The sequence below is a fragment of the Aquarana catesbeiana genome, linkage group LG10, assembly GCF_042186555.1.
Source record: "Aquarana catesbeiana isolate 2022-GZ linkage group LG10, ASM4218655v1, whole genome shotgun sequence".
Classification (NCBI taxonomy): Eukaryota; Metazoa; Chordata; class Amphibia; order Anura; family Ranidae; genus Aquarana; species Aquarana catesbeiana.
In genome coordinates, this window is record NC_133333.1 from 10,004,879 (window position 1) to 10,021,282 (window position 16,404).

General features: G+C 40.5%; 1 protein-coding gene and 1 long non-coding RNA gene across 2 annotated transcripts in view; both read right to left on the reverse strand.

The window, feature by feature from the left end:
* The window catches only part of LOC141111478 (uncharacterized), a 315,956-nt gene that overhangs the window by 234,569 nt on the left and 64,983 nt on the right, over window positions 1-16,404 (reverse strand). The window lies entirely within an intron of this gene.
* On the reverse strand, window positions 2,479-6,368 carry LOC141109783 (uncharacterized). The gene is made up of 3 exons (XR_012236188.1): window positions 6,302-6,368; window positions 4,187-4,245; window positions 2,479-2,555 (listed from the first exon to the last, which is right to left on the reverse strand). It is a non-coding gene; the product is annotated as an uncharacterized lncRNA (long non-coding RNA).

Consider the following 16,404-nt stretch of genomic DNA (forward strand, 5'->3'; position numbering starts at 1 on the left):
TTATTATTATTCTTAATTCATTATGTATTTATCATTAAAGAGTTGTTTCACAAATAAGGCATGTGTGTTTTGCCATATGGCAGTGGCGGCCTGTCCATATGGGGTGCAGGGGCGCGGCCTCCCTAATTCATGCGCCCGGCCCCTAATCTACATGGTTTAATGTTCTTTTTTGGAGCACATGATTAGAGCTGGAGGCTCTAATTGGCTTCAACAAAAGGTGGGCTCCGGGCACAGAGCTCTGTGCCCTGAGCCCATCCAGTTATGTGGCAATAGCAAATTAATATTCGCTAATGTCATCCTGATTCTTCTCCCAGGCCAATCAGGAAAAGGGTCCTGGGAACCGATTGGCCAGGGAGTCTTAGGACTCACTTCCTGTTCGGCTGGGAGGAGAAGCAATGGCCCCGGAGCGAGGAGCAGCAGCCCTACCCCGGATCCTCCTCATCTGCCCCCTAAGGTAAGGATGCCTCTGATCGCCGCCTTCCCGTCTGTCTCCCACAGGGGTGGGGTGGGGTGATCGCCGCCTTCCTATCTGTCTCCTGCAGGGGGGGTAGCATTGTTTTTCTGCCACCCCCCCCCCCCCAAAAAAAAATATTGAGCACCAGCTGCCACTGCCATATCGTATGACTTTGGAATAAATGTATATATATATATATAGGCTTTAAAAATAAAGGGGCTTTAAATATATAAAGGCGTGTTCTTAAGGAAAAAAAAAGCAAAACAAAAAAATACGTTATTAATTTCTCAGCTACAGGATATGAAGGGATCTCTGCCCAAGGAACAAAGTGAGGTTAAAGAGATTTTCGCTGCAAAATACCTAAAGGTGCAAATAAAGGTGGAGGGGCAAGATTATTTTTGGCTTAAATCTGCGGTGACTCCATAGAAGAAATTCGACTTTGAAAACATCGGAAGAACATTGGTGGAATTATCTCTCAAATGTATTTCTGATCAACGCGAACCACTCTACTAATGAAAATAAACGCAATGCTTAAAATCTGAAAATGTTATCATCATTGTCTACAAGTAAACTAAAAAACTTGTTTTTGATCCTTAATAATAAGCATTCATGCATATAGATAGATACATTCAGAAAGTGAGAATGGAGAGATAAATAGATTAGGGCTGTTACTGATTAAAATTTTCGTGTTCGATTAATCAATTTTTTTTTAATGGACTAATTTCGATTAATTATAACGCACATACAGATCCAACTACTTTTAGCTGATGTCATGCGTAGCTCCTCCCCCGTACGCGTTACGTTCAATCAGAACTTCCTCAGAACTTCCTCAGCGGGGCGGGGCTACCTACAGTCTATTTAAATAGCACCGTTGTGCATCAGGGGGGACCGGTGCAGAGCCAGAGACATCCATCACCTGCTGAGACAGAAAAGTGTCAGCTCTTTGGAAAAAAAGTGCCCTCATCATAAATGTTTCTTGATTGCTGGATAACCAATCAATGTCAGTTCAGCGTCAAACTGACTTAAAGCCAGAAAAGCCCTCAGATATGTTGAGTTTCATAGACAAGTCCAGGATTTACATAGATGTTTATCTGAATACTTTGATCAGTGAGATCAATCAAATCGTTAGGATCTGTCTTCCTCAATTTATGATTTCAGGGACATCAACGTCACCAGACTCCTCCCCCCTTCCCTTCGTTAGCAGACAGAGGCACTTGGGGAAGGGGGGAGGCGTCCGGTGACGTCGATGTCCGTGACGTCACCGGATCTCCGACAGAACTCCCTGAAGACCCGGAAATTGGCGAAGAGGTGCGTACTGATCAAAAAAATAACGATTAATCGAGGAATTAATCGTTAATTTCCCCAGCCCTAAAATAGATAGGATAGATAGATAGAATAGAACATTGTATAGGGGAGGAGGGGTGAGAAAGAAGCTTCCGTTGGGCAGGTAATACTACAGTTATCACATCCTGCAATACCACTAGCTGCCACTGTAGGGAGCCTGACTTAGAAATGAGTTGTCTGGAGTAACAAAGCCAGATACGAATCTTGCATACAATCTGGAGACTGGGCCGCAGGGCAGTATTCCAACATGATAACGACCCCAAACACACCTCCAAGACAACCACTGACTTGCTAAAGAAGCTTAGGGTAAAGGTGATGGACTGGCCAAGCATGTCTCCAGATCTATACCCTATTGATCATCTGTGGGGCATCCTCAAATGGAAGGTGGAGGAGCGCAAGGTCTCTAACATCCACCAGCTCCATGATATCATCATGGAGGAGGGGAAGAGGACTCCAGTGACAACCTGTGAAGCTCTGGTGACCTCCATGCCCAAGAGAGTTAAGGCAGTGCTGGAAAATAATGGTGGCCACACAAAATATGGACACTTTGGGCCCAATTTGGACATTTTCACTTAGGGGTGTACTCACTTTTGTTGCCAGCGGTTTAGACATTAATGGCTGTGTGTTGTCACATGAAAAGATAGAATAAAAATATTTACAAAAATGTGAGGGGTGTACTTACTTTTGTGAGATACTGTATTTTCACACTCACCCTTGCCTTCCTTTACTGGGCGTCCATATGCATGGCCCATTGCACCTAAGAAAAAAAGAAAAAAGAGCAGATAAATATATATATATATATATATATATATATATATTACACATTATATTACCAAAAGTATTGGGACACCTGCCTTTACGAGCACATGCACTTTAATGGCATCCCAGTCTTAGTCCGTGGGGTTCAATATTGAGTTGGCCCACCCTTTGCAGCTATAACAGCTTCAACTCTTCTAGGAAGGCTGCCCACAAGGTTTAGGAGGGTGTCCATGGGAATGTTTGACCGTTCTTCCAGAAGCCCATTTGTGAGGTCAGGCACTGATGTTGGACAAGAAGGCCTGGCTCGCAGTCTCCACTCTAATTCATCCTAAAAGTATTCTATCGGGTTGAGGTCAGGACTCTGTGCAGGCCAGTCAAGTTCCTCCACCCCAAACTCGCTCCTCCATGTCTTTATGGACCTTGTTTTGTGCACTGGTCCAAATCATTTGGTGGAGGGGGGATTATGGTGTGGGGGTTATTTTTCATGGGTTGGGCTTGGCCCCATACCAGACCTTCACTTAGGATAAGGGTCTTGTATAAATAAAAGGAATCCGTGATTAGTTTGAATGCAAACAGGACGGGAAAAGTCATTTAGCAGCCAACAGTTTCAATCGTATTTTTTCCTTTGTAAAAAAATCACTTTTGTCAGTGTACATTGAACATGTGCGCCACTTTACAGGCAGGTTTAGGGCGTACCCCAAGCATGTCATTTAAAGAAATTCTGTATTTTTATTGGTGTCCTTAAGTCATCATTAAGAGCTGCTCATCACTGAATGATATTCTGTTATTTTCTTGCATTGGTACATAATATCCCTCAGGGCAGTACACAGCTCTCCGTGCCCTTTGTTTGATTTTGGGTCGGTCTCCATGCCGTCAAAGAAAGTTGGCACGGAAATGTTTGCTTTCTTTGTAATTGCTGTAGTACATTGTATACTGTACATACACACCACTTCTCTGGCAGGTTCAAAGAATCCACAAGCATTTTATTTAACCACTTCCTGCCCAGCCTATAGCAGAATGACGGCCGGGAAGTGGTTCAGTTATCCTGACTGAGCGTCATATGACATCCAGTAGGATAACAAGCCAGCGCAGCGGGGCGATCGGTGGTGTGGTGTGCCAGTCTGACACACCGCAGCTCCGATCTAGGTAAAGAGCCCCTGACGGAGGCTCTTTACCACGTGATCAGCCGTGTCCAATCACATCTGATCACAGTGTAAACAGGAAAAGCCCTCTATCGGCTTTTCCTCTATCGCATCTGACAGACGCAAGTAGAGAAGAGCCGATCGACTGCTCTCCTGACAGGGGGGCATGCGCTGATTGATTATCTGTGCAGCCCCCCCAGGATTCCCACCGAGGACCACCATGAATGCCACCCAGGACCACCAGGGATGCCCATCAATGACCACCAGTGATGTCAATCAATGCCCATATGTCCCGGTATACTTACCTTTCCAAACCTGCCATTTCCTAGAGTATGACAGCTCTGTTAGGGCAGACTGTTATATACACAGCCAGCAGAAAATGCTGGAATTATATAAATGAGTATAAAAAAAAATAGTTAAGTAATAAATATAAAAGAAAATATATTAGGATAAGATATAAGATAATTAATTTTGCAGAATAACTCACCCCAGAGCAACAGAGCGCACATCCAAACCATAGGATACCAAGTACCGCGCATTGCTGATCTACAATAACAAAGATAATATTCTGTCACAAAAAAGAAACTTATTATGAATATTTGTACCAAGTAAGATCAGAGGTGTTCTCTAATATTAACATTATATTCTCTCTGGTGTTTGAAGAGAGAAATACAACTTGGAATCAAATGTCTGTTCTCTTTTTACATGTGTATGTGCTCCTTATTATATATATATATAACCCCCTACCCACCTCCCAGTACCGACCCTTTTAGAGGATACAGAACCAAGTATCATTTTTGGTGCTAAGTAGGTTGTATGCAATTTTTTTTCATGAAATGCGGCAAAATAGGCCTCCTGAAGCCAACAACCAAAGTACCCCCAGCAACAATAGATCCCTCCAAAAAAAAAAAAATAGATCCCCTCCCAGCAAAAATGAATCTCTCTAGCAACAATAGATCCCGCCCAGCAACTATAGTCGCCCCCCCCCCAGGCAACAATGGACACCGGCCAAATAAATGCCCCCCTAGTAACAATAGACCCCCACCAGCAACAATAGATATCTCAGTAGCCAACATCAATAGACTCTCCAGCACACCCCAGCACCCCTTGGCATTTTATACATTCAATGCTGGAGGTGTGTTCCCCCATGTTCCTGCTGAAAAAAACGATATATATATATATATAATTTCTTTTGATTTTTCATTTAATAAAAATAATAATAATAACCCTAACCCTATATATATATATAATTTTTTATTATTACTATTTTTTTTTATCAAACGAAAAATCAACAGAAATAATGACATTTTGCATTTAAAAATATTTCAAAATCTGGGGTTCCTGTATTAAGTACCTCATGAAGCTTCATGAGATACCCAGGACCCATGTCTGCGATGGGATGGATTGCACTTTCACCCTTATGCCCCGTACACACGGTCGGACATTGATCGGACATTCCGACAACAAAATCCATGGATTTTTTCCGACGGATGTTGGCTCAAACTTGTCTTGCATACACACGGTCACACAAAGTTGCCGGAAAATCCGATCGTTCTGAACGCGGTGACGTAAAACACGTACGTCGGGACTATAAACGGGGCAGTGGCCAATAGCTTTCATCTCTTAATTTATTCTGAGCATGCGTGGCACTTTGTGCGTCGGATTTGTGTACACACGATCGGAATTTCCGACAACGGATTTTGTTGTCGGAAAATTTTATAGCCTGCTCTCAAACTTTGTGTGTCGGAAATTCCGATGGAAAATGTGTGATGGAGCCCACACGCGGTCAGAACTTCCGACAACAAGGTCCTATCACACATTTTCCGTCGGAAAATCCGACCGTGTGTACGGGGCATTACTCTTTCTTTCTTAATTACTTACGTTTTTCCCCTATTTCTTCTCTTCTATCAGGTCCTTTGCCCCTTAGGCACGAAAGCACACAGAATATATTATTTATTTATATTCTATGTTATATATATATATGGGAAAGGGGAGCGTTTTAAATCAAAAAAGATATAAACAAGTACATGTACCATCATCCCAAATATCTTATACAAGAGCAGGAGGCATGAGGTAGGGAGAGGTCGCAGGTAGCTGCCACTGTCGGCCAATATCTCAATACCGCATGCACTAAAGGCAATAACCCCTAAAGAGGGGGGGAAAAAACGGGGGGACTATTCCGGTACCAGGTGTAATCAATATTAATAATAAGAGGTAATAGCGACAAAAACAATGATAAAGTATAAAAATTCCATTTTAATAGAAAACATGATTAAAAGATTGTAACAATGTCACATACAGTTGCAATTGGAAACGGGAGCAATAAATACAACCACTTAGATTACAACTTGTAGTGAGGTAGACACAAATAGAGCTTGGATTCTCGACCGGTTTCGCGGTTTTACCGCTTCCTCAGGAGAGCAATATCTGTGGTACAACATACAGCATACAGTACAACATACAGCATGTGGTACAACATACAGTAATTGTAGTAAATATCATACAGAGATTATACAAAAACATAAACATAAAAAGGCAGCAAAAACATTAAATGATACATTGCACAATATATACAATATAGATAGAAAAAGGATGGGCTCACCCGTTCTATGGTTGCCTGTGGGTACGCATGGCCCCAAGTGATTCCCCCCGCGGCGAACACAGGGGATGACTAAACAGACCCTGGATAGATAAATTGTGTAATGAGGTAGAGTAAATCAAAAAAATGAGGGATCAATCAAGGGGAAGAGTAGGGTGGGGGGGTGCCAGTTATATGTCTCTAAAATCAAACAGTGTGCAAGAAAGGAGAAGGCCACGGGGGGTGTGAGGATAGGGAAGTGGGGGGGAGGGAAAGGGGAGAAAGGGGAGGGAAAAAGGGGAAAGGAGGGGAAGGGAGGGAGAAGGGGAAGAGGGGAGAGGGAAGGGGGGGGAGGAAAGAGGGGGGAGGGGAGGGCGGAAAAAGGGGGGGGTTTTTAGGGGAAGGGAAAACCGGGAAAGGGGGAGGAAGAGGGAAAAAGGGGGGGGGAAGGGGGGGGTGGGGGGGGAAAGGGGAGGGGAGGGGAAGAGGGGAAGGAGGGAAGGGGAAGAGGGGGAGGGGAACGGTGAGGTGGGTGAAAGGAAACCCCACTGGTGAAGTGTGTGGGAGGAAGGTAAAGAGGAGTTGCACACATGGATATGAAACTGGCACTCACCCCTAAAGTGCGTAGAAATGCGCATGGACTTGAATGAGGACCAAATGCAGATGATCGTATAGTGGATGAAATGAGGCCACTGGTTGCTGTTGGGCAGTGAGCAGGATCCCCCCCAAGTAAGCTGGAGTGCTTGATATGCACTCAAAGGAGTTGCAATGACAGCTGTAATAGACATGGTAATAAGGTCATGTGGAGATTGACTCACCGGTCAGTGAAGCCAACTAGCTAAAGTTCACGTCACAGATATATAACATAGAATATAAATTAAAAAATTAAACAAAAAAATCAACAGATGATATCATTGAAAAATTTTCATTATGGCGTTCTTCCAATATAGGATGTTTCTATTTCTGAATACATTTAAAGTTTGCCAGAAATTTGTCATTTAAAATTTTAGAATTTACACATCTTACTGAGAGAGTCATCTCAACAAAAATAATAAAAACAAGAACAAAGATCTCTCTTTATATATATATATATTCCAAGAAAAATAGGAATATTTTGTTACAAACTATCTACTCTTGGTGTTATTAATGAATTGTTCAGTTTAAGCTGTAGAGAGCATCGTCATGAAGACAAATTTCAAAAGACCTACCTTGTTCTGTATCAGAGATGCCGTCTACCCTTCCTCTTGTAATATACAGTTTATATATGAGGATATGATGTAGGTGTATTTTTTGGTCTCTAACCCGCCTTCTCTGGGAGGTGACATCTACTCCCAGTCCGGACTTTCTTCAGAGACACTGGAAACCAGTTCTACAATCTTGCCAGTTCTAATATAAGACATACAGGCAGAGAAAGTTTTGGGCTTATATTTATTGTATGATATAGATTTACTGTTTATGGAATTAAATTGTTTAATCCTTCTTTTGGTCCCATCATAGTCATACAATCATTGAAGAGAAGTGACAAATGATCAGGGCTAAGCAAGCGGTGTCCGTACGTCTGCTGACTCCCAATTGACTTGCATGGTACCACCCATACGAGGTAGACATGACGAAAAAAAATTGTTTTGTTTTGTTTTGATTTGTTAGTCTAGTTATTTTGTTTAGTTAAATCCGGTAGATTCTTTCAATTCGTATTCGGAACTCGTATTCAGAATCCATATTTGGAACTTTCAAATTTTCTTTGAATTTACCGATTTTTTTCGTTTCGAAACGTTCAAAGCGAAAAATGTTCAAATCGGTCAAAACGAAAATGTTATATTGTTTTCGATTCATTATCTGGCAAAGTGAACAAACAAAAGAAAAATCTTCATCAAACGATTGCAATGACTCTTTAAATCACCATTGGCTTAACAAAAACAGCATTATTTCGAAATGGTACTCTAATAACACACACAGTCTTTGATTTCGGAAACACGTGCAGTTAGAATTCGACTGGAGTTCAGTGTAAAATTCGATTCAAATTTCAGTACGAATTTCTGAAAATTCGGACGAATTTCGTTACGTTATTCGGAGCATTCAGTAAAATTTGTTTATATTGTAATTCGGGTATTCGGATACATCCGAATCTCAGAATAACTAAAAATATGTCCAATTCATGGATTCATGGAACACCTGTGAATTCCCATGCCGGGAAACACGGCCCTCACACAGGGCATGGATGCATGCTCCCTAAATGAATTTGGCCTTAAAATCAGGGACTTACAGAGGCTGGAGTCCAGAAGTGCCTTCCCACAACCGGTTCTTCTTACCGCTGTGGGTCCCCAGCACTGCCATCTTGGATACGGGAGCCTGATGAACCTCAAGCAGCTCCCCACTGAACATGTGTCAGCTCACACGGTGCTCTCTGAATGGTCCTGCTGTCTTCTGGGACATGTGACGTGTACCAGGAGGCTGTGGAAGAGGGTGGGGCAAGGGACATCACCCTTGCCTATACGATGATTGTGGAAGTGGGAGCAGGTATAGATAAACCCCCCCCCCAAAAAAAACCCTATAACTCAGTTACAAGTTGAGGAAAGAGAGCAAACCAGCGGGCTTCACGTTTTGAGTGAAGTTCCACTGTCCCAGAGGTCACATGATCGGAAAGCTCCCGATCGCAAGTAGAGATCAGGAGTTTTCCATTAGCCGCCGGCAACTGTGCTGGAAGTGCGCAGGGCGCGTCCTCACTGCACAGCATTCTTTACATTCTGACACACAAACAGTATCTCACAAAAGTGAGTACACCCCTCACATTTTTTTTAATATTTTATTCTACCTTTTCATGTGAAAACACTGAAACACTCACTACTTTACATTGTAGCAAAGTGTCATTTCTTCAGTGTTGTCACATGAAAAGATAGAAGAAAAGATTTACAAAAATGTGAGGGGTGTACTCACTTTTGAGAGATACTGGAAATGTGGTCACTCAACATTAGGAATGAGCCGAACACCCCCCCGGTTCGGTTCGCAGCAGAATATGCGAACATATTGATGACGTTTTTTTAGGACGAAACGCGTCGGGCAGGACCCCATTGTCGCCACTTTGTCACAGCGCTGTATTGTTCTTTGGACTTATACGTGAGTGTATTTCCTTAAATCTTTTATTAAATTTTTTTACTCGGATTTACACTATGTGGCCCTTTTTTTCTTTCTTCCCCATTAATATCATTATCTATACCCAATGAATGTTGGTTTGAGGGATCCATCCACGGAACACCTCATCCCCTCCCCCCTGGGATCTACAGAACCATCCATATTCTTGGAACTCCGCACACCTTCCAGGACCCGGACACCAGTTGGAGGAATCCAGCAATCTGCGACACCACAGACATCTACAGCCTCCTACCACCCAAGCCTTATCTGACCCAATTCGGCGTATGCCCTGTCGGGTCCACCACATCTGGTAAGCCTCTCTTTCTCTCTGTGGTAGTGAGCTGATCTGCTGTTTTGGGATACTGGATTTATTCTTTTTTTTTTATCTAAGGACTAAACATTGTTATTTATTGTTTGACCATAAACACCCATAACGGGACTTCCCATCTATGTATGGGTCTTTCTATTGGTGATTCCCTTTACTGTATACCTACCCATCTAGGGTTATGTATGATAAGGTTTAGCGCTACACTTTTTGTTGTCTTTTGCATATACACTTTGTTGGTTGTGTTAGCTGCTTTTTCTCCTTTATGAGCAGCGCAGGATTATTTAGCATATATTGTCTGCAGGCGGGGGGCATATCGGAATCTGGAAGCCACCTTTAACAAGGGGGCCCCCAGATCCCCCCCTATGTGAATGGGTATCGGGTACATTGTACCCCTTACTCATTAACCAAAAAAAGTGTCAAAAAAGTAAAAATGACTGGAGACAGTTTTGGACAATTCCTTTAATAAAAAAAAAGTGCCCCGTGATGTTCATTCATCTTCAATCACAGCGCCCGAAGGTCCAGAGAAAGAAAAATGGAAGAACTCCGCCTCCACGGGAGGCGTCACCGCGACTGCCGTGTTTTTTGCTTTGACAGCTGTTATATAGGCAAGGGCGGGGCCCCCCGGTGATGTAAATGGGTGGCCCCGCCCCTTCTGACGTCATGTGACGTCATGTGATGTCAGAGGGGGTGGGGTCACCCGTTTAAGTCACCGGGTGGCCCCGCCCACAGCTATATAACAGCTGTCATCACGAAAAGGCTGCAGTCGGTGGGGACCATCTCCGGCGGCTAGTGACAGTCTGGAATGAAGCCGTAAGCGGCTTCGTTCCATCCTCCTAATTGTAAACACGGAACGTCATGACGTCACTTCCCGTTTACTCGGCTGCCAATGGCGCCAGTTTAAAAAAAAAATATACAGTATTCAGAATTGCCGAAAACAGCGATCTGAACACTTTGAAGTGCAAAGGAGGGATCGGGGGTCTATTAGATCTCTCCATAAAGAGGACCTGTGGCCACCTATTACTGTCACAAGGGATGTTTACATTCCTTGTGACAGCATTAAAAGTGATCAATTTTTTTTTAATCACAATTTAAAAATCTAAAAATAAACAAAATAAATAAGAAAATTTTTTTTTTTAAAGCGCCCCCGTCCCTGCGAGCTCGCGCAGCAAAGAAAACGCATACGGAAGTCGCTCCCGCATATGTAAACGGTGTTCAAATCATACATGTGAGGTATCGCCGCAATCATCAGAGCAAGAGCAATAATTCTAGCACTAGAACTCTTCTGTAACTCTAACCTGGTAACCGTAAAAAAATTTAAAGCCTCACCTATGGAGATTTTTAGGTACCGTAGTTTGTCGCCATTCCACGAGTACGTGCAATTATAAAGCGTGACATGTTTGGTATCTGTTTACTCAGCGTATCATCATCCTTCACATTATACAAAAAATTGGGCTAACTTTACTGTTTGGAGAATAGAATAAACAAATAGAGAGAATAGAATACAATAAAAAAAACTATAGAATAGAATAGAACAGAAAGAATATAACCATTTCCCAAAATTCAAATAGAATCAATTTGAATTTGAATAATCAAAGGCTGGACACTGATAAGAACAGATACTAGACTTGATCTTAGGCAGGCCATACACAGGTTGAATTTCGAAAAAAATTTCTTTCGAAAATCTTATCTAAGAATTTTCGTTCGTATTTTGCACTATTAGTGGGCTGCAGCAACAGCCGATTTCCGTGCGGCCATCAAATTTGTTAAATAAATTTGCTAGGAGTCTTCATATAAAGAAGTATATGTTGAGTAAACCAGGAGAAAACCCAGTAAGGAACAACATTGTGGAGAGTGAAATTAAACACAGTGATCTGAGGAATAAATCACTATTCAATCCCACGCTTGGAACTGCTGGAAATATAGAAGTGTTTCGGAAAATGGTCTTGAAAGACCTGCAGGACTTAAAGATCAGGAGAATCAATGACCCCGTGGATATCAAGAGGGGTATCCAAAAATTGGAAGAGAGGCGAGAGATTGTAGTGAGACAAGCCGATAAAGGAGGAGCAATAGTGATCCAATCGAAAAAGGACTACCAGGAAGAATTAAAAAGACAATTAAGTGATACTACTACTTACCAAAAATTTGCCTGGTAATCCAATAGTACGGTACAAAGATGATTTGGCCTACTTGGTAGAAAGAGGAAAATCAAAAGGCCTACTAAATAAGAAGGAGGCTAAGTATTTACAACTACGTGCATGCCGTACCACAGCAATATAAACCCTCCCTAAGATTCATAAAAATAAAGATAAACCTCCTGGAAGACCAATAGTAAATGGAATTAATTCGGTAGGAGCAATAATCGGGGAGTATATAGACTGGTTCTTGCAACCACTAGTGAGAAAGACAGAATCCTATCTAAGAGATACAAAACATCTGCTTCAGTTGCTAGATACCGTTACAATTGGAGATATACCAGTATATCTCGCAACTGTGGACGTAGCATCGCTATATACTATAATCAACCATGAAGAGGCAATACAAGCAACCAGATGGGCCCTTAAAAAATTCAGTGGTTTGAAAGCAGTGCAAAGAAAGTTTTTACTGGACTGTCTGAGATATAGCCTGGATCACAATTACTTCTGGTATGAGAACGACTTCTTTAAACAGATCTGCGGAATAGTAGGCATGTGCAATTCGTTTCGTTCCAAATTAGTTTTTTAACGAATATCGTCAAATTCGTTAATTCGGGAATATCCGAATTAACGAAAACTTGTTTAACTAATTTTTTCCGAATATTCGTAAATTCGATAAAATTGGACATTCGTAAATTCGGGCATTCGTACATTCGTACATTAGTAAATTAGTGAATTCGTAAATTTGTAATTTCGAAAATCTGAAATAATAGTTAACTAATAATAACTTAACTATTAGTAATTACTAGTAACTTTTAAATTATAGGTATTGTAATTTCCTTTAAAATTTGGCTGTTAGTGAACCTAACACATACAAATTTATCCAAAGTTATGAATGATCTGAAAAAATGGAATGGAACGTAATGAATTAATAATAATAAATAATAATAATAACAACGTTTTATTATTATTATTTGTTATTAATTTGTTCCGTTCCATTTGTTTAGATGCGGCATTCGTTTTGGATAATTCGTAACTTTGGATAAATTCGTATTTGTTACGTTCACTGACAGTCAAATTTGAAAGGAAATTACAATACCTATAATTTAATAGTTAGTTACTATTTCAGATTTTTGAATTTTCGGGTTTTTGGATTTTCAAACTTCTAATTTACAAATGTACGATTTTACGAATTTACGACTGTAAGAATTTACAAATGAACAAATGTAAAAATGTTCGAATTTACGAATGTACGAACGAACGCATTTACGAATTTAAGAATGAACGAATTTACGAATCGCGATCATAACGAATGACCCGAAAAACGAAAAAAAAAAAAACGAATGAAACGAAAACGAAAAAGAAACAAATTTTTTGGCTGTGCACATGTCTACGGAATAGCAATGGGTGCCAAATATGCACCCAGTGTAGCCAATCTCTACATGGCTGAGTGGGAGGAGGAAGCCGTATATAAGAATAAACCTCAGCAACTTCTTTTATTTAAGAGATTTATTGATGACATCATCGTTATCTGGGCTGGTGACAGGGAAAGTTTGATGGACTTTGGTTTTAATTTGAATACAAATAACAAGAATATTAGTTTATCATGGGAGATTAATGATGAAAAAATTACATTTTTAGATTTAGAAATTTTAAAAGAAGATGGAAGACTTATCACACAAACATTTTTTAAACAAGTAGATAGGAATAGCTACCTGCCAATAGACAGTTGTCACCATGCCCCCTGGCTGCATAACATACCGAAGGGCCAGTTTTATAGGTTAAAGAGAAACTGCACCAAGCAAGAAGTGTTTTTAAAACAAGCGGAATTTATTGGGCAGAGATTTATCAAGAAGGGATATTGCTCTGATTTTATAAAGGAGCGAATCAAAGATGTAGAAGCTGTGGACAGAAGAAAACTAATAGAGGACTCAAATAGAGATACTGACCCTGCGAACTGTGTTCCATTGGTGATGGACTATAGCATACAACACAAACAAATAGAGAAAATCTTTAGAAAATATTGGAATATTGTGAAAGCAGATAGACAGCTTGGGACGCTACTACCAGAGAAACCAAAATTGACATATCGAAGAGCACCTAGATTAAGGGACCTGGTTGCGAAGAATGTACTAGATCCTCCCCCTCAGAGAGGTTTTTCTTTCTTTGATGGAAAGGGGTTCTATCCCTGTAAGACATGTTATACATGCAGACACACCGACGAGATAAAAAAGTGCAAATTTTAAATCGACGGTCACTAAGAAAGAGTATCAGATTAAAGAATTTATATCGTGTCGAACGGAGGGGGTAGTGTACCTTTTGGAATGTCCGTGTCAGATCCAGTACGTAGGACGAACAAAAAGGGAACTATGGAAGAGACTCAGAGAACATACTCAAAATATAAGGAACGGTTATCCGAAACATAGTTTGTCTAAACATTATGACCAATACCATAATAGAGGCCCCTCCTCGTTGAAAGTATGGGGAATCGAGAAATACAAACCACACTGGAGGGGTGACAATAAAGTGATTAAATTGAGTCAGTCAGAATCTCGCTGGATTCACGAGCTCTGTACTTTGACGCCTTGGGGTCATAATGTTGAGTTTGACCTTAATTGCTTTATTTCCAATTATTAGACTTGCCTTTACCTTGTTTATTTTGTTTTGTGGGCTAAAGAGCTACCATGAGGCTATGCCAGCAGTATTATTTTGAGGCTTTAATTTTTGTGGATCTTTTTAGTTCCTAATGGACAAATTATTTTAAGAGACCTAAAGGCCATCTTATTTGTTTTTAGTTAATGAGCCATCTAAATATTTGAGAGGTGAATTTTATCCTTATGTAAATACGGTGATGATTCATCAGAAGGTGCCCTATATCCCTTTCTCTTAGTCTCTCCATTTTATATTTAAATTTATATATCTCTCCATTTTACTGTATTTTTAATTTATTATTTTAATTTTATGGGGAAATGATGCAGGTCTCCACGTTTTAGGGGCATGATGTCTGGCTTTTAATTACCTATGTTATGGTCATGACATTAATATGTTTTGATATTTACGTGATTTTTTCACACCTTAAATGAATCAGGATTATGCTTATAATTATTTAGATAATTAAAAAATTTTAGTGTTGTTATTTAATGTGATTTACCCTCTACTTGTAGGAGGCTTTATTTTTATGTGTTTTTTTATGCTAGTCTCTGGATTGCAATATTATAATTGCCCAGTAGATGGTGTTTTTATCCCCTTTGTGATAACCTTTATATTTGTCTATAGATTATATATGCTCTGAAGGTTATTAGCGATATGGAATAATTTTTAATATCTGGAGGCCAGTTATTTGTTATATTTAAATGTATGGGACTCACTATTAAATCCAATGTATAGGAGAGATTCCTTTTTCGTTAACGCTCGTTGGTCGAGGGGTTGCTATGGCTACCCCCCTGCCTTAAGAGCGATCCACCTTCGCCTGTCTCTGTACCCTTTGAGAAAGTGACGTGACAGTCACGCAACGCGTCAGGGAAGAGAGAGGCGGAACATTCGGCTGCAGCTTGTCTCTCCGATCACGGCCGGGATCGGTGAGCTGAGAGCAGCCTGGTTGTTTTCTGTGTTACCTAGTTTTCTATGTAAGTGGATATTATATTTAACCCTTTCATGACTAAGCCTATTTTTGAAATTTGGTGTTTACAAGTTAAAATCCGTATTTTTTGCTAGAAAATTACTTAGAGCCCCCAAACATTATATATATTTTTTTAGCAGAGAATCTAGAGAATAAAATGGCGATTGTTGCAATATTTTTTATCACACGGTATTTGTGCAGCGGTGTTTTAAACGCAAATTTTTGGAAAAGGGACGCTTTCATGAATTTTAAAAAATCCAAACAGTAAAGTTACCCCAATTTTTTTGTATAATGTGAAAGATGATGTTACGCCGAGTAAATAGATACCAAACATGTCACCCTTTATAATTGCACGCACTCGTGGAATGGCGACAAACTTCGGTACCTATGAATTTCCATAGGCGACGCTTTAAAAATTTTTTACGGTTACCAGGTTTGAGTTACAGAGGAGGTCTAGGGCTAGAATTATTGCTCTCGCTCTGACTATAGTGGCGATACCTCACATGTGTGATTTGAACACTGTTTACATATGCGCGTGCGACTTCCGTATGCGTTTTCTTCGCTGCGCGAGCTCGCGGGGACAGGGGCACTTTAAAAAAAATTTTTTTTTTTTTATTTATTTTATTTATTTTTTTTACTTTATAAATTGTGTTTTAAATTTTTTTTTTTTTTTTTACTTTTATTGCTGTCACAAGGAATGTAAACATCCCTTGTGACAGTAATAGGTGGTGACAGGTACTCTTTATGGAGGGATCGGGGGTCTAAAAGACCCCCGATCCCTCCTTTACACTTCAAAGTATTCAGATCGCCGAAAACGGCGATTCTGAATACTGTTTACTTTTTTAAATTCGGCGCCATTGGCAGCCGAGTAAACGGGAAGTGACGTCATGACGTCGCTTCCGCGTTTACATTGAGAAGG